The sequence below is a fragment of the Puma concolor genome, chromosome B1 (genome assembly GCF_028749965.1).
Source record: "Puma concolor isolate L17-30 chromosome B1, mPumCon1.1.hap2, whole genome shotgun sequence".
NCBI classification, from domain to species: Eukaryota; Metazoa; Chordata; class Mammalia; order Carnivora; family Felidae; genus Puma; species Puma concolor.
The window spans coordinates 39,831,175-39,848,939 of NC_141670.1; the positions used below are offsets into that span (position 1 = coordinate 39,831,175).

The 17,765-nt window shown below is 42.8% G+C and overlaps 1 protein-coding gene across 14 annotated transcripts in view; it reads right to left on the reverse strand.

The window, feature by feature from the left end:
* Positions 1–17,765, reverse strand: part of CSGALNACT1 (chondroitin sulfate N-acetylgalactosaminyltransferase 1) — a 346,168-nt gene that overhangs the window by 94,477 nt on the left and 233,926 nt on the right. For 2 of the 14 annotated variants that reach the window (XM_086703545.1, XM_086703546.1), the window contains one exon: positions 1,098–1,232. The exons of the other annotated variants lie outside the window; for them this stretch is intronic. The gene's annotated coding sequence lies outside the window, so the exon portion shown is untranslated. The remainder of the gene's footprint in view (positions 1–1,097; positions 1,233–17,765) is intronic. 14 annotated transcript variants of the gene reach the window in all.

Below are 17,765 nucleotides of genomic sequence, written 5' to 3' on the forward strand. Positions count from 1 at the left end.
CTCCCTTCCTCCTCAATCCCCTTTGCTCATCTCCCCCTACCCATCTCTCTGAGCCAGAAAACAGAGAGAAATAATGGTAAGTGGAAAATAGATCAAATAAACTTTCTGTCTTAGGGAGATTTTTATAAAATCTTCTCAGGTGCATCTTTTTATATAACTTATCTTAAAAGCAAGCTCCCTGAGGGTACTATGTCCTGGCCATTTTATAAAAATTTGACATTTTAAATAATTCCCACAATGACAAAATTATTCTTTAGAGAGTCTTCATCCAACCCAGAAAATCCAGATTCTGAGTCAATAATCATCTAATTTACTGGTGGTCTGTCCCATTTACTGGCTGGAAGTAAGACTCCTGTCGATTAGCAACTTCAGGACCCCTGGGAGAAGACAGAGATGTTCCTTCTAGCATTCTCTCGATGCTGACAACATAGTAAACAATAACAGCCTCATTAACTTTATCTGATATTCACCTGCTATGTCTCTTGCACAAAGAGAATTCTTCTTCTATTACGCTTGTGATGTGCCTCTTACATGTACCATTATGTTACCAAAATAGTTTGTTTCTCAATTTTCCTTAAAAATTCAATTCCAATATTCCCCTTGGCCCAAGGAGTCTCTCTCCTATAATTTATAACAATACACAGTTATTAGTGCTAAGTTTAAAGTGCATGTTTAGCCCGGGAAGCCTTTTCTGTCTGATGAAAATCTTGGGATTTGTATAATTACTATAATTCTGTGATTAAAAACATCTCAGCTTTGGTATTCAGGCACCTTGCTGTTTTTAATGAAATCTCTCAGATGAACTCATTATATCCAAGTATCAAATTACGAGTGAAGACATGTTATCACGTTTTTCTACCATTTTAAAGACTTTTACTTTAAATGGGTGTCATTAAAGACAAAATAAGCAAATCAGAAAACAAAAATGAGACATTCAACATTACTTATTGTGCCACGGAAGCAAAGTGGGCCATCTTTCTAACAGATTTTTTTAATGGAATAATTGCTACATTTGCATAATAAATTGAAATCATTTGCTTAACGAAGCAATATATTAAAGCTATGGCTAAAGAAATTTAAAACTGTACAATAATTACTTTGTTTGGTTCTGTAAAGCTTTTTGAAGTCCAGCCCAGCTTTTGAATTTCACTGGTGTAAATTCCAAGGTTATTTGAAATTCCACTCTTCAAGATGTAAAAGGACAAAAAAACAGATCCTAGGAAGAAATAACTCTTGAAAAGAAATAATAAAAAGCCATAAAAATTACTGCCAAAGAAGAAGTGATGAATTTTTCCTTTTAAATGTCAGGAGCAGATATTACATGTCAGAAACAAAGTTCTACATCCTTTAACAGACAAAATGTTTTCTAACTCTTCTTGCGATCTAATCCATAATCAAAACAGTAACAACTGGTGAAACTGTAGAGGCTCAGAGTGTACGCTTCCTGAAGTCAGGAGGCTTATGCTTCTTGCTTCTCCGGAGACTTCAGCATTTTCATCTGGCAGCACAGAACGTCATTCATAAGAGCACATGTTACTTTCACCAGCTCTTCCACATACAGGAAAGAACACCTCAATGAGACCAGACCAAACCGTTGAGCTAAACCTGGAGGTAAACCAGACCCAACATCGAGCTAAAAGGCACCTTGCAATCTCTCTCTATCTCTACAGGGGTGTTAGGAGAATTAAGAGTTAACATTTATCATGTGTTTACAGACCTACAGATGGAAAGCACCATGTAATTACCAAGGACTACTACAAGTTAGAGGTGACAGTGAAAATATAGCTTTATGTGATCACAGCAGCATTGTTCTACTATTTTTAAAACTTAGAAAAGGCATCCAGATTTTAGACTAGTTCAGTCTTTGGGGGTATATGGGAACAGGGAAGGAGTGGAGAGCAAGCTGGAGTGCTGTCAATAGCCAATTTTAGAATATTGGGGGGAAGAGAGATGAGTATTCTTTTTTTTTTTAATCACAGAAGATCCTTGTGTTCATCAGATTTCTTGCCACTGACATTTTTTAAATCTTTTTTTTAAGATTTCATTTTTTTAATCTCTACAGCCAATATAGGGCTCAACCTCACACCCCAAGATAAAGAGTCACATGCTCTACCAACTGAGCCAGTCAGGTGCCTCTCTTACCACTTACATTTTTAAATGTCTGTCTTTACTAATTGCTCTCCTCAATACTTTCCTGGCCCTGGCCAACTCCCCAAGGATGATTCTGTGATACATCTTGTCCAAAACACTGAATTTATTGACTAGAATGATGGGACTATCCAAGCACAATGGTCTTGCTACCAGTCTTGCAATTCCTGGGCAACAAAACCACAGGGTAAAGGCTTCTTTGTAGTCTACTACAAAGGCAAAACAATGCTGAAGAGCAACGCTTTCTAGTATCCACCCAGGTCTGAGCCCACCTAAAGCAAGGTTATTCCCCAAACTCTCAGAATGGAAAAGCATTCTCAGTGCAGACTGGTGTTCCATCATCGATGGGCCAGAATCACCCTAACTGCTTTCTCCCTGGAGTATGTAGATGGAGGATTGTTTACGGAATCTACAGCACTTTCTGAACGTTTAAGCCAGAGAGTCTGAAAGACACACCGGGCCTGTGCCAAGGCATCCAGCAATGGAGTGGGTTTCTCAGATTCTAGGTACAAGTTATCTGATGGCTCTGACATCCTGCTGGGACCAGAAAGCATCCAGGACATCACTCAAATCTCCAAATAACCCAGCAGTAGGTCCGAATCACGGTGTACTCCATCTACAATACTGCTGTTACCATACTTAAATAGTTATTAAGCACCCGCTATGTTGAATGCACTCCTATAAGATGTTACAGGAGAAGATGAACCAGGCATAAATTCCAACACCAGCAGGTTTATACTGTGCTTAAAGCTTTCTTAAATGACTGCAAGCCCCAAATAGGCAAACACCATTAAAATAAATTAATGCCATGCTCCCACCTACCAAATGTATATGGAAAATAGGAGTGTTGAGAAGAATAAAATAATAAATTTTAAAATGACAAGCTTCGGGGGCACCTGGGTGGCTCAGTCGGTTGGGCGTCCAACTTCAGCTCAGGTCATGATCTCACGGTTCGTGGGTTCGAGCCCCACATCGGGCTCTGTGCTGACAGCTCAGAGCCTGGAGCCTGCTTCAGATTCTGTGTCTCCCTCTCTCTCTGACCCTCCCCCGTTCATGCTCTGTCTCTCTCTGTCTCAAAAATAAATAAACATTAAAAAAAATTAAAAAAAAATAAAATGACAAGCTTCGAACTTAAAGTAAATGGTAGAATCAACAATATTTGTTAAGATAAGATAGCCAAGTGGCTGCGGGTATCATTTCATCTTAGAGCAGAAGCTCTTGGAGGCTAAAACCAAGACAAGCCTAACTTTGGGCCAGAGTCCAATACTTACTCCAAATGGAGACAGTGGAAATTAGAAATTCTATGACTAGGACAGAAGTGGTTATTAGGATGGGTATGTGAACTTCACTCTACAGATTCCAGTGAACACTTTGGTCATGAGAGCTGTATACTATGACAGAGAGCCTGCCAAGATGTGTCTATTAATGGCCACAAGATGCTTATAAATCACCAAGGACTCCAGAACAGGCCCCACTGATGAAATGCATTCAGGGTCAGCAGAGGCAGAAAGGACAGTGGTTTCATGGTGAGACCAGGTCAGGCAGCACTATACACTACAATGACAGACCTTGTGAGTGATAAAGGAAACTATTCAAGGAGTGGCAATAAATTCTACAAGACACCCCACCCTGTGTGCAGGCACAGCCAAAAGGGTTGATGGGGGGAAAAACAAGCAGTGTCTACTGAGCCAGGAAGTGGTAGACCAAAGCCCCAGTGCTGCCGTGTGAGTCTCTTCCACTCTGGGACAGACAATCAGCTCTTTCACGGCAAGGGCATAAGCTAACCTTCGGTCAAAGGATTAGCCGTACTAATAGAACACAAATTGAGGTTATATCTCTTGGATAAACATACCATCCTGGACATGTGTGGAAAAGGCATCAAGTACAGATTCTTATTCAGAGAGCTTCCAAATGCTCTAAAAAATGTGTATGTGATATAAATGTATCTAACACTGTAAGCTTTACTCAAACACATGGCTTCTTGGTAATTTCTTCCACTTCAGGCTAACTCTTCTGTGCAGGGCATGGTGGCCAGCTTCCAGTGTGACCCTCAACATTGTCTCCCTCTGGATTTTCATAGCTCTGTGTTTGCCTCCTACATCATACTGTGGATTTGATATGAGTGACCGATAACATATGGCAGAAGTAGAGCACAATTCTGCAAAATTCAACAGAAAACAGATAAAAGCCGTTACGAGAGCTGAAAAACCCTAAAGCTCACAGCGCCTCCTCCTAGTCCATTCTGTTTACAGACTTTTCTAAGTTTGTTCCATCTGCCTTCTCTTAAAGGAAATGAGGATATACAACTAACTCCTGCAACTGTTTCGTTGAGTCCACAATCATCTGCCTCTTGCACACAGTTAGTTTAGGGTTGAGGTACTTGCAAAGAAGTTAAAATGGCCTGAAAATGAGCATAAGGGCTCAGAATCTCCCTAAACCACATCCACCTGGAAGCGTTAGAGCAAGATTTCTCAGGGGTCAGAGCTTTCTGGAATGCAGGTTACTTTTTTCCGTGAGTCTTTAGTCAGCACCTATTCTAGTGCCAAATGCCGAGGATAACCTCAGCTATGTTCCTGATAGTGAACCTACACCCGAAGCAAGGAGAGAAGCAGGCCGGTTATCACTGTCCAAGAATGAAGAGGTGCTGAAGCCGAATCCCAGAATGGGAGCAGGGCTTCCACGCCAAGTTGACAATCAAACACCCAGAGTGATCTGTCGAACTGGCCATAAAGAATCTGAAGCATTTCTCCCTGACACCAGCTACCTGGCCTGGGCCTGGGACTATGCCTTCACACAGAAAGGAGTATACATGGACTGTGGCCTCGGTCATGCTGGCAGCTTTGCTGCTCTCTTCCTCTGACCTTGGCACTCAAGATCAGCAGTCTCCAAATTTATCAAACGTAATACCACATTCCAGGCAATAAGTAACTTTTGACATATATGTAAGTATGGAAAATTACTCATTTAGAAGTTACATACAAGTTTTACAGTATTGTTGTATTATATACTCCCAAAACAGTACTCTTAAAATAATGAAATATAAAATTTTTTTGTTTTCTCACCTTGATGACCCTTCCTGGGCACCCGCAGGGACCTAGCTCCTGATTGTGCTTCATTTCCATGGGCTCCAGTCAACAGAGAATTCCAGAGCCCAGGGAAGCCTTGCTGTTCCCTTCTTAGAGGGACTGTCCTGCCTCTGGACCACACCGACTCCATCCCAGGGTCCCCAATACCTGCCTCCAGACCACATGCCCAGACCACTGCCAGGTCTCTGCCAGGAACACACTTCCTTCTCTTCCCAGAGAACTTAGAGTTGGCCTTCAAGATGACCCTTGAGGGTCTGTTCTGTGAGGTCTTCCCTATAATCTGGCTCTGAGAACACATTCTCCAGCGACCAGCACAGAGGGGCCAAAGGAATGGGGATGATTACTTATCAGTTGAAAACTTCTTAGTTGAGAGTACCCTCCCACCCTCTCAACTCCACATTGGTCTCCTAAAAGAATCATCCTGATTCCGTTTTCCCTACTTTGAAGCACAAAAAATGAAATGTGGTAAAAGAAATTGGGATCTGCTAGTCGGAAAAAGAAGGCACAGAAGTTAATCACAACTGCACATGCCAACAACTCAGGAAACAGGTCTAAGTCTCTTGTTTTGATTTCGGCTTATAATTTGCTGGCGATGCTTCGAAGAGAAGAACTGATAGAGAGGGGCTTCCTGAATATGCACAGATTTACCATTCTCCCCGCCCCTTGCCCCCCCTTGTTACCTCCAACCTTGTTTCAAGGAGAGTATCAGGGGGTCAATCAGCATAGGTGGCAGCCATGGAGCCTGCAGAGTGAGAAGAGAGAAGGGCCCTAGCACAAGAAGGCAATCCTCAAGGGACTCAGAGTAAGCCTAAAGAGAACCTTTTCCCAGCAGGAAGGAGTCTCAAGCATATATGCAGGGCTGAGTCAGCTGCCAAGATGCCGCAGAGAGAGACCTGCCTCGTCTCCCTCTCCGGCTCAGTCCCACAGGGCTCTCCGCGGCTGGGGGAGCCGCCCTGCACCCTGAAACCAGGCCTCCAATACCTTTCATTGCTCATAATTACAACCACTTACTGAGCATTTACTTTGGGCCAGACATCACACTAAGCACTTTATAAACATTATCTCATTTAATCCTTAAAATAATCTTACGAGCTAAGTCGTATTATCCCCCATTAAAGATAAGGAAACTGAGACTTAGAGTAGTGAAGCAATTTTCCCAGAGTACACAGCTGGCAAGTGACCCAGCCCGGTTTCAAATCCAGTTTGGTCTGGTGCCAAAACGCTGCTCTTACCCACTAGGCTATCCTGCTCATCACCTTTAATAATCTTGAACTGCTTGCTGAGGCCCGTTCCTCATTCTGCACCCAGCATATCCAATTTTTCTTGCTTCTTAACTCATAACGAGCCTTCTTATTTATGAGCTTGTCCAGCCCCTCAGATGTGCCATTAAGCACTGTTTCTATATAATTTTTGTACCTCCCCATTTAGTTGTGGTTTGCACTTCCACATCCCTTACCAGCTATGCAAACTCACACTATCACTAGAAATAATGCCAGTCCCAGCCATGCCCAGCGTGAGCCTTTCTCTGGCCTCACAGTTGGGGCTGGGAAAAAATACCTCTGCAACACTTCAGTGGTTCCAAACAAATGCCAGGAACTTATAGCTACATATCAGGTTTAAGACAGCTCAACTAAAAAGCACTCTAGCAAGCAGAATTTTTAATCAACTGAAAGATGTTCTTCTTCGAAAGGAGTAAAAGAGACCATCTCTTGGTCAGTCAAGATGCTGGTGCTGGCTGGCAACACTATGGAATTCTTTCCTGCCAAACACCGATTTCTCACTTCTGTCCTCCCAAGCATGGCACAAGGAGATGCCCATGCAATGGCCATGCACCATGTGCCAACTAATAACCTCACGTGCGGGCCAAAGTCAGCCCTGGCATCAGTGGAGACTCAGGGAAACACACCTCCTGGAGAGACCATGTCCCAAGGTCACACAGCACAGCTTCCAGGGAAATGCACGCTGTTAATTAACAAGGAGGGGATTAATTAAAAGTGAGAAATGCTGGAAGCCAAGTACCTTCTAGCTAAGTAATAAGCATAGGGCCCTAAGCAGATGCCAGGCATAGTTGCTGAGTGGTAAATATCAGTTCCGAGGTAAGGTCAGAGGTGTGAATCATATCACGCCATGCGATGAAGGCTGAGGTGGCTGCAGGGTGGGATGGGCCCCACTTTAGTTATAGTGAGGGCAGCACAAAGAAGGAAACTGGAGTTCTCTCCTCCTGATAACATGATCCATACACCTTATTAGCAGAGAGGAGAAGAAAGATGCGAAATAAGGTTTGCCAAATGTCTCTACCACGTACCACCTAATGGCTTTAAAACATTTTTAGACACACAGCTCCCAGAGCAAGCTAAAAGTGCTCACCTGGGTCAGAGGCAGGGAACTGGTGTCCTTTCGGGCAGCCCTGGGAGGGGAGGGGGGGGCGCCACTGAGGGCCACTGGAGAATCACTAGGCCTCCTGCATTACCTGCTGTCTCACCTAACCACATGTGAATCATCGATGCCTGTTCTCTAGATGACGAAACTGGGATTCAGGGAGACCGGTGACTTTCCCACATAGGTAGCGAGCCCCACATCCCCAAACACCACCATTCACCTACTTCAATCAGCCTGACATTGCAGGGTGTAGACAGAGCTATACAACATGTAGAATTAGACAAAACCAGCAAAGGGAGGCAATGCCCACAAGCAGGGCCACAGAGAAAGAGCAGGAAAGCTGAGAATACGTGCAACAGGGGAAGCCCTAGAAAAGGACAAAACAGGCCTCTAAAGAGAGGTGGACCATAGATACCAGTCTCTCAATGTGCAAAATGGCACTATCACCTGAAGGCAAGAGTTGGGGGACATACCCAGCACTGTCTCCCCTCTCCATCCTGGGCTCCTTAGTGGGGGGACTCCCTGCTTTAGTGAAAATAGCTATGACCCAGGTGCTGGCCAAAGCCTGTTTTTCTCTGGCATATGTAGCCTTCTCATGGCTAGTGCGTGCTGCCTTCTCGGGGAGAGGGGGTCATTCTTCCCCCCACCTCCAGTCCTGGGCACCAGTCAGCCCATGCCGTGTGTGACTCTGGTCTACTTCAGTCTCATGAAACAAGGGCATGCGTGCTGCTGGCTCTCCATCTGGCATCCGAAGGCCTGAAGGAAAAACCACTGGAAACACCCTGAATCAAAAGGGTCTGACAGCTGTTCTCATGAATCAAAACATGAGTCTCATGTTCTGCTGGCATGTTTGGGGTAAGAAGGGTTAAGAAGAAAACTGCTACTTTTAGGCTGTATGAGATAAACAGCCTACCACCTTTCGGTTCTCCTCTTCCCTCCCCACCTGTAAGGGAGAGAGCAGCACACAAATGAGGGGCTTGCTTTTAGAAAGTGGTCATTACATAACAAGACTGGAGAAAGCACGGATTGTGCAGAATTATTTTAGAAACCCCATGAAGCTAGATCAGCAAAGCCTTCTCTCTTTGTGCCTTCCATCTCAATCTGGAAATAGAACCAATAATAGAGAAAAAATTAACAGGAAGATGTCCAACATTACACAAATACAAGATGTACTTTTCACAAAAATAAAACCTTGTGCTGATGGCAGGTAGTTTTTTAAGATTCTGTCCCACCCTACCACGTCTATGAGCGCCTCTTCTAGCCTTCCCTACCCCTTCTTCTAGCTGCCCACTCCCAACAGCCAGTGCTAAGCCTGTCCCTGCTAGGGGGTTAACTGATTATTAAGATATTATTACCTAAAATTATTTCAAGACATTGCTCCGATCAAGAAAGTTACCTGTAACAGACACTGTCCTATTTATACATTAAACTAGATGGCACAGAGTACTTTCTTAATCCAAGTTTGTCTTCCAGTTTAACACTATGTAGCATTCTACTAACATGTTCTCTGTAGTACTCTTAAAATATTCCATGCTCTTGGGGCGCCTGGGTGGCTTGGTCGGTTAAGCGTCCGACATCGGTTCAGGTCATGATCTCACAGTCTGTGAGTTCGAGGCCCGTGTCGGGCTCTGTGCTGACAGCTCAGAGCCTGGAGCCTGTTTCAGATTCTGTGTCTCCCTCTCTCTCTGCTCCTCCCCTGTTCATCCTCTGTCTCTCTCTGTCTCAAAAATAAATAAACGTTAAAAAAAAATATTCCATGCTCTTTCTGTAAACTATTGCCTATCTAGGACTCCACTCTAAATGCATCTTCCTCCAACTTCTCTGATGTCTCCTATGAGGCAGTTTCCATTAACAGCATACCCATTTTGCAGACATTGGGGCAGAAGTTAGTCATTTGCCCAAGTCACCTGGCCTGAAATGGCAGAACTGGGTTTCCAATCCAGGCAGTATGTCTCTGTTGTCTCTACTCTTGATCACTGTGCTACAAGGCTTCTCTATAGTTTGCTACATACTCAACAGAGGAGTGTTCAAGGTAACAGGGAAGAGCAGAGAGAAGGCTGATGTAGGACCACACCATTCACAGTGCTGGATGGGAAGGAGGCAGGAGAGGAGCTGGGACAGGTTTTATAACAAGGAGCCCCATGTAGAAGACAGCTCTCACCAGAATATGACCATGCTGACATGCTGATCTCACACTCCTGGCTTCCAGAACTGTGACAAATCAATGCTTGTTACTTAAGCCACCAGTCTATAACACGAAATTTTATAAGAGCAGCCCTCACAGTCTATAACCAGCCCTTGTGTCACAACAGGGGATTTAAACTTTATTCTATAGGTGATGGTTAGACAGCCATGTAAGTGTTTAGATAAGAGAGTCACATGATCAGAACTGAATTTTAGCAAATGGGCAGATGAGATGGGCTGGAGAGGGAAGACTGGCATTAGAGAGGCCAGGTAGGAGCCATTCCACCACTACAGTTTCTAAGGGATGTGGAAGCAGCAGCACTAAATATGGAGGAGGGCAGATTCAAGAAGTATCCCTGGGTACCACCTCCAGGACTTGGACACCAATCAGATGAGGGAGAGAAAGTGCCCATCGAGAACAAGGCCGAGGGTTTAGCTTGTGTGACTTGGAAGCTGGAGCTACCACTGCAAAAGCCAACACACTCAAGAGAAGATTTAGCAGAAAGACGAGTTTGGTTTTGGACATGCGGACATAGCCATGGAATGACAGGTAGAGGGGGAGGCCTTCCGAAGGAGGTCCCCGCCTGTGTTCTTCGATTTGTCTGCACAGGCAAGTGCCTGCTATGCCAATTCCTGTGCCTTGATAAGACTTCACATTTATGTTTGTTTTGACCCTCTGAAGCACTATCTCATCCCCTTTTACCCTATTGGTACAGCTCAGTGGTTGACAGGACAGGTTCTAGGGTGCAGACTATTGAGTCCTACAGTTATTTGGCTTCTCCCAGCCTTTATTTCCCAAACACAGGAGCACAGAGAGGTCCGCGGTCCTTCTGAGAGTAAATGAGATAGTGCATGTGAAGTGCTCGGCATAGAGCCTGGCATGAAGCTAACATGAAATCAGTGTGAGCCAAAATAAGGCCGAAGCCATAGATATAAGCCTGACACTGACATTGTTTCACTGATGAGAAAAATTAACCAAGGAGGAATAGCTGATTTTATACACATTTACCACACTGGCATAAAGCAGTCAGAAAGAACTAGGACCCAGGGTGCCAGACTCCTGGTCTCTTTCCTCTGAACTATACTTCCAAAGTTTCAAATCAAAGTAATTCTCTCACATCCTTACTATCCCCCCAAAGCCCAGTTTGTTTGTTTGTTTGTTTGTTTGTTTGTTTGTGTGTTTCTTTGGAGAGAGAGAGGGAGGGAGGGAGGAAGGAAGGAAGAAAGGAAGGGAGGGAGGGAGAAAGGAAAAGAAAGGGAAGGGAAGGGAAGGGAAATCTGTAATGAATCTGAAAAGTTCTTCCCAAACTCCCATTTATACCAAATAGTACAGATCTCACCAGGTTATTAGGGGAGTTTTAAAAGGCAATTGCATTGAAAGGCTTAGGTCAGTGTCCAGGCACACTGGAAGGACACAGGAGTGGCTTTCTTTAGCTTCTTCAACACCGTTTGGGCCTCAGGATAACATATTTCAGGGCTGTGGACATGAGATCGTAAGCCACAAAGTTTTCTGACCAGAGGACTGACCACACGGACCTAACTTGACTATCAGACCTGCCAAGTCACTATTACAAAGATGGCAGGGTACTGTTTGGGAGAAATCTCAGAACTTCCCAGGATACTTTTGAAATGCAATTTTCCAGTGGCTCCAAATGATATGAATCAATATGCTAGTGTTCTGATTTCACCTGCTGGTAGTAGAGATATTCCTGGGGTTCAAAAGAAAACTTCAAATAACAATAAAAGCTGCTTCCAAAATAAGGCCTCAAAATGTCTCTGGTAAGAAGAGTTCCCTGATTCCTTCCTTTGACTATACATCATTACCATAACAGCTCTCAGTTCAAAGCTGCCCAAGACGGGCATTGAATGCCTCTTCCTGAAAGATAAATTAGAATATTATCCTTCTGATGATGTACGTGAGTCTGCAACAATTGCTACGGTTCCTACACCTGCACTACATAATGTCAAAGGAGCAAAACAAACAGAGTTTCGTTCCAGGCTACAGCGACCCCCATCCCAGCAGGTGCCTGTGGCAGATGAGCAGCTGTTCCGAAACCACCATGTGTTTGGTCTGCACCCACCGGGCTTTACAGGAAAGGCACATAGGACTCTCGTAAGCAGCATATGCCCCATAACAGCATGAACACAGAAAATAATTTTTTCTGAAATTCTGCAGTAATGTTCCAATTAAGATCAACTTTATCCACCCATTCATCAAATGTGTATTGAATGTCTACTATGTGAAAGGGGCATGTAGACTCTGGTAAAGGATAAGGAAGAGGGTCAGTTGTCCTCACAAGGGTAACGGTCCCCTGGGAGGGACAGGTATAAAAATAACTGAGATACTAGGGGACTGTGATTGATCATTAGTATCGCAAACAAAGTGCTGCTCTGGCTCAGAGCAGAGAAGGACTGTTTTGGTAGGAAGGGCCAGAGAACTTTAAGATGAACTTTTCAAGGTGAATATTATTTATTAGATAGAAAGGGGGACATTTGGGAGAATCCCAAATGATTATGGATATGAAATAGCAGATCTAATGAAGGGTTTTCTAGTCCCACCCTAATCCCACTACTAACGCACCTTGTCTTAATTTCAAAAAGGGAAAAATTTAGAACTCTAAATATTCACCATTTTATTGATGTTATTTAATATTTTTCTAAAATTTTTTTCATCTGATTGTGTTTCTTAGTGTTCAAATATCCTTTTTCAGATGCCCCCAGGCAAGGTGAAAATAAATGCAGTGGAGCCTGCCACAGGCCTTATTTATTTTTTATATAGCTCCTTCTGTGTAGAAAGAAGACTTGGAATTCTTTTCTTGGCACCAAGCTAATGGGTCTCAAGATTGATATAAATGCAATTATTCTGTGGAGTAGTGAGTCTAAGGAGGGTTCAGCTTTTAATGAACATCACTTTATCTCTATTAAAAGCCTATAATGAGTTTAGATTTTTCAGGACTTTCCTCAGCTGCAGTAGGCTAACACTGGTGTTTGCCAACGCCTGGCAGATGTTTATCTCTAACTTTCTGGCTCAGTGATATGACTGGCATAAGCGAAATCACAATAAAATGAAGGGTACCTTTGTCACACATTCTACTGTTTAAGAATCAGACAAAAGCAGCCGAAAAGACCACAAGGAGACCATCTCCACTGCAGACACTTGTGAAGCAGCACGCCCACTCTCAGAAGTGACCTCAGAAAACTACAAACAGTGCCAAACACAAACCGGCCACATTTTCAGACCCCATTCTGAAAGGAAGCACCCCCTTGGTATGGAAACTGTGTTCTTTGTCCAATTTATTTGTCAGGCCCAAGTCTTCTTTGAGGGCACTCAATCCTAGTTGCAAAGGTAATGAAATATAAGTCAATTTTCTTTAAACAAATGTGAAACTGCTTTGCAGAGTACAAATGAAAATACTCACAATGGGTGGTTATCATTACCGCTTTCATCTTCATTATGACTGGCTCTAAGAACTTGCAGACATTTCAAATATTGCTCGAGAAAACCAAATTAGGAGGTGATAATCAGAAAAAACAAATCCTTGTTTACATAGGAATTGCAATTTAATCAAGTCTGTTTTCAGATCATTGGCACGTGCCTCTCTCCCCCAGCAATTTGCTCCTCCTGCCCCTCCCCCTCAGCAGTGCCATCCTACATACGGCACCCATCCCTTAACTTGGTACTGGTGTTCTGAGGGGCCTTCCTCGCAGAGCCCTGCCCAGACAACCACACTCAGCACTCTCTCCCCTCAGAGACAGGAGGGACAGCTGGCAGAGACTGCTCAGCATGCAGGCTGGCTCTAAAAGATGAGCTGAGACCACCATAAACCTGGATCAGAAAGTTGTAGTAAGAGACTGAAAAGGAAGTTGCCAACTGAGAGCAGGGCAGTTAGCCCTGACAGTGTAGCTGAGTCACAGGAATACTCAAAGCCAATACTGAGCACCTTGTGAGCATCAGTGGGGTGAGACCAGAGGCATCACCTCTCTGCTGCCAGCAGGGCCCACTAAAGCCACTCCCCACCTCCCACCCACCTGTCCCCTGAAATACCAGGGCTCTAGAGAAAGGACATGGGACTGAGAGACAGGAGCCCCATTTCTATCCCAGATGCTTGCATTCCCTTCACTAGGAGGGTGGGGTAGCCATTTTGCAAAGGCCCTTAACTTTAAAATCATAGATAAATTTATGATTTACAGATAAAAACTATAGACAAAATCAAAATGCTTACTTGGCTGATAATTATATTACTTAAACTATTAGGAGTCACAACCTGTGACACAGTTAGTCAGAAATGAAAGTAAACCATTGCTGAAAATGCCACGTAATTTAATAGCAAAATGTTGTGTACTTTAGAAACTTCAATCTAAATAACTACTTTACTGAAATGCATCTCGAGTACAGTAAAATATAACCAGATTTGAAAATACTTGGCTTACTCTTTTCAATACTAAAATTACCAAACCTCTGTTCAATCCAGGACCGGAAAAAATATTAAAGTCTTTAGACAATAAGGAGCTTAACAAATATTTACTGAATATTCATTAAGTACCAAGTCTAATTCAAGGTATTAGATATCTATCTCTATCTACCAATATAGATAGACATATACCCATGTCTATCAATATAGATATATATCTAACCATATACCTATAGATACATAGACATAAGATCAAAGTACAGATACTTAGATATAGATGTAGCTCAAGATATAAAGATGAATAAAGTAGAGTTCCTGACCTCAAGGAGTTTAAGATATCGTGAAGGAAACAGACACATGAACAGATAAATCAATGAACAAATTAATTGCTATGATAGAGGAACAAAAGGTAAGAAGAGATCAACATAGAGCAGGAGCATTCAATCCAGCCTAGAAGGTTCCAAAAAGGCTTTCTGTGGGAGATGACACGTGAGGTAGGCCTTGAAGGAAGAGTATAGCAATGAAGAAAAAGAATGGAAGAGTATTCTTAGCAGAAATAACCAAATGGCAGAGCTTAAAGGCATGAAGCAACATGGCGCATGTAGAATGTGCAGGTGGATGGTGGTGGCTGGAATGTGGGGTAAAGCTGTAGGATCAGGTTGTGGGAACCTGGGATGCTGAATTTAGGGAGGAGATTATGAATTTGGCCTGGGTCATGTTAAGTTGAAGTGCTCTGAAACATACAGGTGGAGATGGGGAATAAGCTTATCAGAGAGGAAGTCTAGCCTGGAGATACAGATTAGGGTCATCAATATAAAATGGTCATCAAAACCTGAGAGTGGATGAAACAACTTAGGGAAACTATAGAGTCAGAAGCACATCTGGTTCAGAATATGTAGAAACTCCAACTCTGAATGGCCAAGAAAGGGAAATGAACTTGTGAAAGAAGACCGAGAAGGAACTTCCAGAGCCTAGAGTTCACTGTACTGTCATGAACTTGGAGACAAAGGCCTTGAGTGGGTCGGCCTAAGCATTTCCAGTACAATCCATGATTGAGCAGGGAAGTCTGCCTATCCCTGGTCCAATATTAGGAAGCTCATTTTCACCACATTCTCAAACTACATTCCCCAAACTAACCTTATAATTAAGCTGGTACTTTGGTCTCCATCTGCCTGACTATCGTTTCTCAACTTGTTCAGAACTGAGAAAGGAAAATAAAAACAAGAAAATAAAAGAAAGAAAGCAATTCCTGATGTTCAGAAGCTGCCCCAACACTCTTATCAAGGCCACATATTCTCCTATTAGACATAAACCATCTCAAAGAATACCAGTCTCAGACAAGGTTATTCTGAGACCATGATAAAAGAAACAAAATAAGTCTACTTCATCATTTTGTCTAATCACAGACAAAAACAAAGTCAACGTGTCATCCACAAAATATCAAACACCTCTTTCTCAGCCAAAATGACTGACAGCTACTTAATGTAATGTAACTTACCAGTTACATTATCCTTATTCTAGCCCCCCATATAGGTGAGATTTATTGAGATACCTAATCAGAGAATTACACCTGCTCTCTGACAGCATCTACCCTAGAGCAAATGTCCCCTTCTTCAGATTCTCTTGTAAATCATCCAACTAAAACCCAAATCCATATAATAGGTTCTCTCTACCTTTTACTGAGATACCCCATGATTCTCCACAGTGTGTGTTCTCACCTGCTGTGATGAACAATAAACCCAGCATATCCAAATACTGCATTCCCAATGGTCTTTGGGTGGAGGATACTGACAGAACTCAGAGCTTCTAAGACCCCACAAACACCAAGATCAGCAGAGTAGTTACCTTGTAGGAGTGGAGAAGTTGAATGTGACTGGGGAGAGGAACAAAGCCTTTGGAAGCTCTGTAAGGAAATAAGTATCAGTGTTGCTAGGATTTTATTTCTTAAACTGGGTGGTGAGTCTATGGAGTTGTCACTCTCTTAATAAAATGTTTAAGTCTGAAAATTTTAACAATATACTTTTAAAAAGAAGGATACAAGATGAACCATGTCAGATACTGCTAAGAAATCCAGTAAGCCGAGACCTGAAAGCATACCACTGGGCCGAACCACATGGAGATCACGGGTAACTCCGTGGAAAACTTGTTTAGTGGACTGATGGATATGAATGACATAGTGGTGTGGATTCAAGAGTAGGAAGGAATTTGAGACAATGAGTACAGAAAACTTTTTCAAGAAGTTCAGTTACACAGGAGAAGAGTGAGAAGGCAAGTAACAGCCAGAAAGGTGTGTGATGGGGGAGAAGCCCATGACATCCACCTGAGTGACAACACCGCCAGGCCTCAGCTCAAGGCAGGTGGCAAGTGGGCAGGAGCTGAACCTTGAAGAGGAAACCGCTTCCTTCTGCTTCATTTGACTTTAGGATTTGAGCCCCGAATAACATTTAATTGACTATCATCACAAACTGAACTTCCCCAGTACTGACTATAAGTATCAAGAACAGGAGTGAATGAAAAGATGATAAGGGAAAATGGTGTCAATGCACTAAACCCCCAAATGTATACACATAATTTCATTATATCTGCAATTCTTTGCTTTACTAACAAAGGTAATTCATAGACTTTGCATTTATTTGTTCAGTCTCTACACTTATAAATTATAATGGCAATATATAAAATTTACCGTAATTCAGATGCTAAACTGCTTCCAAAAAATTGTGGAACCAATGGTGAGGTTGAAAAGGGCAATCATCCACAAAGTTTGCAAGACTATACATCTCACCTCAAAGATATTCTGAGAAAGGCATTGGGGAAAATAAGAGTACACAAAATGAGTGAGAAGAGCAGTTTTGTTCACAAACATTGCACTGCAATCTAGCATCTGTAAAGCTACTGCTTCCAGCACAGCTGGACTGAGGCTGAGCCCTACTCTCTTGTACTTCATGTAACTGAGGACAGCTGGGCTCAAGTTCAAGCCTGGAACTTTAGCTATGCTCTGGGTTCGAAGAACCCAAACCAGTGGTTACTTGGTAAAGCTGCCACTTCCTACTAAATGAAACGAAAAACCTTAGACTAATTCCATAAAGCCGGAAACCTGTCACAGACAAGGTTATTTTCTAAATCCTCATGACATGCTGCTGAGGGATCAGATATGTAACGTCTTTATTTTAGAGATGAAAAACTTAAATCCCCAAAGCACAAGCTTTCTAGATGAATATAAAGTAATTACTTAATCAGCCTGCCAGAGCATTCATTCATATCTACACACAATTAAGAAAGGAAATGGATGTCAAATGCAATAGATATTAATTTTTCCAGGCTGATCAGACATATACTGGATTGGTGAAGAAACTCCAGAAAGCACTGCTCAGCCCTAACCAGGTAATACAGTTTTGAGTGGATCACTTCATTTATTTAACTTTTCTTATTTGGGAAAATTCTAGGGATGGACTAGATCATTTCTGACATCTCTCTGGACAAAAGTTATGATTCAGTGGTATCTCCACATACCCTTCCCACCACCGCATACCAACTAAGTAACCCTGGCAAATCACGG